This window comes from Chlamydotis macqueenii, chromosome 14, assembly GCF_036417535.1.
Source record: "Chlamydotis macqueenii isolate bChlMac1 chromosome 14, bChlMac1.mat, whole genome shotgun sequence".
Taxonomy (NCBI): Eukaryota; Metazoa; Chordata; class Aves; order Otidiformes; family Otididae; genus Chlamydotis; species Chlamydotis macqueenii.
In genome coordinates, this window is record NC_141569.1 from 1,486,662 (window position 1) to 1,492,661 (window position 6,000).

Here is a 6,000-nt window from a genome sequence, read left to right on the forward strand (position 1 = left end):
CTCATCCTGCATCTCTTGACAGTACAACCAGTAAAAATAACACAGCAAACCAACTCTCTGTTTACAAGTGAGAAAAAGGGAGGCACTAGAGCCTCTCTCAGCTGGGGAAGTTTTTATTTCCCTCTGCCCCTCCCCTGCAAAGCCCCATCTGCTGCAGAAGGCAGAGGGAAGGTTTTCCCAGAGACCTCTGCACATGAATATTTAGGAAGCCAGGATGAAGTTCAACCCAAAGCAAATCCCCCTGGTACCTCGGTGACTGAGAATTCAAATGCGTACCTTCCAGGTCTGACATCTCTCCCTGGGTTTTAAGGCTAATAGAACAAAGTTTATGTTGCTGTGGGTTTTTTAGGTTGCCATAGAGACCTTAAAAAAAAGCCACCCTGACCTCTTCAGAGAAATGACCCAATCCAGTGCCTCTAGAAATCCATGGGAAAGCTGCCACGGTCTAGCCCTGGCTTTGGACCAGACCTATTTTCTACGAACGCAGCATAGGAACTAAACCCCATTCAGAAAGGGTTGGGAAGCCCACACTTTCACACACACCTGCTCAGCAGAATGGAGAACAAGCCCCAGCGCTCTCCTCCATCAGGGCTATCTGTAGCAAAGCAGACATTTTGCATTGAATTCTGATTTTATTTTAAAAACTACAAAGCATACCAGGGCACTGGTGAAGCACATCCGTTTACATTTGAACTAAAAGCATACTGGCTCTCTCCCGTATTTTTTTGGGTGGAAAGGGAAACTCAGTGGGTCACAGCAGGGTAATCTCTTTTTAATGTAGTGCTCTGTGCAAAATCCACATGAAGTCAGCCAAAGGAAGACAGATATTAATGATATTATCTTGCCCACATACAAAAATAAAACATCTACAGTGTTATTAATCTGCCTTGATGGCTTTCTCAACACAGAAATATTCCAAATCACCAGCTCTGTTAAGAAGGACAGAAAGAGTATTCCTAGAATTAAAAAGCATTTTCCAATCCCAGTGTAAGTGTGTTTACGTTAGATACTTACATGGTCTCCACCACCTCAGTATCTGGACTTTGTACATTTTTAACATTATTTTTCTATGTGGCAGGAAAATATTTAATCCCATTTTGCAGATGAGGAACTCAAGAGCGACTCACCCAGCAACGGCCACCATAAGTACTTAATCAACAGCAGGTTTCAAAAAATTGCCTTTACAGTCACGAGTCTCAGAAAAACAATAACAGTGCTTTCTGTACTTGCCCACTGTTTGCTGAACCCAGAGATGCCTCTTGGTTTTTGTTCTCAAACATCTTTGAGGGATAAAAATTTATTTTAAGCAAAACAGGTGCACGAAGGCATGCGATTTCTGCATACAGGGCCTTCAAAGAACGGGAGAAAACTGAGAAACCCATGAAAGTCAGCAGCGCTTGCTCTGCCTTGACCTGGACTTGTCTTCTTTATACCAGAGCCCTGGATTAACAGGCTGGTTACTGCTTTGGCAGTGAAGGAGGAGTTGTACTGGACTCAGCAACAGCTACCGCATGATGGAGAACGAGGCTCAGACCCCACCACCAGTAACAGCCATGGTCCTGTCATGCTGAGGGCAGTGGGTATCGTAAGCCTGAATCTCTCCTTTCTGCAATGAAAAACCCAGTGAAATGGCAGTCCCCATCCCAGTCCCTCGTTTTAAGGGCACAAAAACTCATTTCTGCCCACAGCTGAGCCTCAAGCCTGACCAAAGGAAAGTCAAACCAATGAGAGAACCTACTAAATCTTTAAAATTATTTCAGTTTCATAAAAAAACTATGCAAAAACCCTGCCCATACAGAATATCCCTTCCAGAGCAAACATACTGTGGAAATGAAAAATGCTGCAAAAACAGGGATTATGGATGCAGCTACAGTGCTAACGCCACGGCACTGGCCAGAAGACTCACAGTCACTGCCTGGCACAACCCAGCCACCCAGCTGTAAGGGCAGCCTGGGCATCACCAGGAGATCAAGCCCGGCTCAGCCATCATACACAAGCTCTTTAGTATGCTAAGAGTGGGTCTGCCTGTTTCAGGAGGCACAGGTGAAGAGCTCTGAATTGAACAAGATGGTCAATGTACAGGTTCTCGACTTGCACAAATGTAGCAGCATCCTGGATAAACCTACCAGGAAGCCAGTCATGCCCAAGAAGGTCACCTCTCAGACCAAGAGAGCCAGAGCTGCCTTCTACAAAGTCTTACAGAATTATCCAAAATAACTGAACAAACAAATCTTCAACCTTATGCCCACAGCCACACATCCACTGGTGTCACTAGAAATCATCTCACTGCTCAGAAAACCATATGTTCATAATCAGAACAAAGAATCAGCCAACACGGCAACATGCCTTCAAGTCAGAAAACAGTGAAAAATCAACATTAACTCAAAGTCTTAGAGTAATTGGGCAGGGATGGTTTTGAGTTCAAGTTGCTCTGACTAGCAATTTGGCCAGGAATACCCAAAAGACACAAACCATTGAGTTCACCCAGAAACAAAATGTAATCATGCTGAAAATTTTGATTTTTTTTTTTTTTTCTTTGCTCCTGGACTGTTTGGAATTTCTCAGTCCATTATGGCAGTACTCAGAAGACTCCCCAACACTCTGTACCATGCTACAGACATGGGCTGCAAGTATCTCAAGAAGTTATTCCTCCTGAATTTGAAGTTGCCACCAAGTGGACCTAGAGAGGAGATCGTCTCTCTGGGCGGAACAAGCAGGCCCTGGAGCTGTGTATTTCTCATGCCAGCTGGCAGGACTGCAGTAGGGATTTTTCCTTGCCTCTTGGCTGACAAAATATGTATTTACACATGTAAATACATGTTTGCATTTGCCCACCTGGTTTATTGTTTCTTTATACAACATTGTTTCCCACTCTTGTGAGAACACCTACAAAAACATCAGAGCTGTTACACAAAAACCACTTATACATCAGGTCTGGTAACCACAGTAAGTTATTCACCGCATGCATCAGCTACCCTACTGCCGGTCTCAAGAGTTCAGAGTATGTTTAGCATTTATTTTCCTTGCTTTTTGCTTTCTAGATACTACTGCTACTCTTATATCATGTTTTCCCCAGCAAATGAAAGAATGAGGTAACTTCTGTCTTAACAGAAGCTGAGTTTGATTGAACTTCTTGCTTTATCAGCAGTGACATTAGGGAGTGGAAGTCTTGCCACTGGCATCGCTGAGGCAAGTGCCGTAAGGTGCCACGCGCCAGTTACCCTAAGAAAGACTGCATACCTACGGCTCTTATGTGAAAGAGCACCTGAATTGGCCAGTGCTTTCCGCAGGCGCACAGGAACAGATCTGGGTCAGCACCCTCCTCGGGCTCACTCCCACAGCCAGCTGCTGCCAACTCACTGCCTCCTCGCCCCCAGCCCAAGGGACCTGTCTGAGACCGGAACCTTTGAGCCAGCGCATCCCCGGGGGGCATGTGACCCCACCATGGTGCTTTGTGACCCATTGCTCGTCACAAAAGGCAGCCTTTTGCTACACCACTGCATCTTGAAAAGACTGGAGTTTTGGAGCTGCTTGTACAAAATTATTTAGGGGATGAACGCGGACACAGAAGGGAGGGAATAATGAGGCCAGAGAATTTTGTAGATGATCTCACCCCCCCAAATCCAGCACATCAGTCTTAACTCCCACAGAAACACGAGGGCAGGCGACTCCTGTCCCATCGCACACCTGCTCGGTGCTCAGCCTTACACAATAACTCAGCCACAGGGGAAAAAAAAAAAAAAAAAAAAGCACCAGAGTCTTAGAATTCAGGTCCTAATCACACCAATTCTACATCGATGATCTGGTTCTTCCATGCCATGAGTTTTGCGATATCGTCTTTATGCCCTTTAAAACAGCTGAATCTTTCTAGGGGTGGCCGGCAGGAGCGATTAAATTAACTACTACAGATTTTGCCAAGACAAAGAATACGACCCAGCATTTCATGCTCCTCAGCTTTGTACATTCCCAGGAACCATGCTTTGAGATACCGCAGACCCTAATCAAGCTGAATCTAAAGACCAGCTTCAGTTCCGTTTTACAAATTAAGCTATTAGATTAAATTTATAAATGAAAAACTAAGGTTGCCACACAGTTACCAAACCCACGAGGCCCAATTCACATCACCTGAACACCACAGGAATACTTTCATTGACATTAGGGTGGTTTTGATTGAATGGATGGAAAGATAATACTTCAGATGGCTACGAACCTCAGTTTCAAGACCTATTGATCAGCTTAAATTTCAGACCGGATCAGACAGCAACCCAAGCTTTTCATCTATCACTCATCATTTCTCAAAGTACATTACAGAGATAAAGCTTTCACTAAGAAGGTCTACAGCATTTACCAAGAGGAGGAACTTCACTTTTACTGAGCAACTGCCAGCATTTCCTAAGCATATGGTATCCAAATGCCCGTTTGGAAATAGCATTCATTCTCCCGGGGCAGGCACACACATACACCTCATAAAAACAGATTTACAAGTCAAAATCAGCTATGGTTTGGAATGCAGGTCCTTTCCGTGGATGCTGCAGAGCACGAGGTGCTCCCCAGATGTGCCTATTGTAATAAAATGCACACTTGCAGGAACAACCACCAGCTAATTCATTATGGCTTCCCACTTATGTGGTCATATTATAGAGCATAAAATCATTACGGCTCATCCACCTGATTAAAACTACCGTGCCAATCCTGCAGCGTGCACACACGGTTCACAGAGACAACAGTCAAATGAAAATAGTTATGCTCCACACAGTGTCACTGAAATACAAAGCAAGTGTGACCCCTCACTGTGACCCATTTGTAAACTCTCCGTTAAAGTGACTACTGTGGCAGAAATGTCTTTTATTTGGGCACACTTGGAGCTGGCAGAACAAATCTTTTTTAAATATTTGTCATTTTCTTCCCTATGCATCATGTTGGCATTTTTTTTTCCACAAAATGAAATTAACTTTTTTTTTTTTACAAAGACTTTTCTTCAATTGCCATTATCTATTTTATATTCAGTTTAGACTTGTTTCAGTCTGTAGGTCACTCCTCAAGTTTTAACTTCAGCTAGAAAAAGTTTACAAGTCACAACTGCTCCAGTCACTGGTTTGACCTCTAACAGCACACTCCTTGCACTGGAGAATAATGAATTGCACCTAACCTTTCTGAAAACACAAACGCTTACATGAAGGGCAGCCATCCCTGAAATACTAGTACAAACAAAACACACTTGCCTAAATTACCTCAATCAGTAAATGAGGAAGAGACAAGAGTTGTCAAAACAGAAAGTGAGTTGTAGTAGATTTGCTAAGTTTTTCTGCTGTTTAACTAACTCTGCCCTTAGCATAGAGGGGGATATTTTTGGAAAGTCTTATAAAATCCATTCAGCTGTTTCTGAGGCAGACGATTGTGGAAAAAAAAGCCTCACAGCTGTCAACTTTATTTTTTTGCTGGATGGATAACTCAAAAATGGCTTTCATTTAAAACTCCAGACTTGGCAAGGATAAATCGTAGCCGAGACTGAAAAGCGAGAGCTGTGCTTTAAGGTAAGGTTAAGAAATACCCACCTTATGGGCGTTTAAAATTGACTACTGAGCCTGACACACCACCAGTGAGAGGTGCTCTGAACCTCGGCAGGTGCAAAGGCAAGCGTTTGAAAGCCTGCATTAACATTCGTATGTTTGAACTTGGAGCTATTCGAAGCAACACAAGTGATGAAATACAATAAGTGCCTATTTAAAAAAAAAAAAAAAATCTCTACTGAAATCTGCTATTCCCTGCTAAGTCCCACAACTAAAGACCACATAAAACAGCATCTCCTTGAGATGGCACACATTATTTTGTTAATCATTTTATCTCTACTGCAATATAGCCTTAACAGTGTACATGCCAACAAAGTCACCTAACAAACTAACCAGACCAGGAAGAAGTTTTCACTGGCATGATAAAGCAGTACTGGAAACCAACGGCTGCACTGGTTGGCCATTATCAGTTTTCATTTGTTTTTTTTTT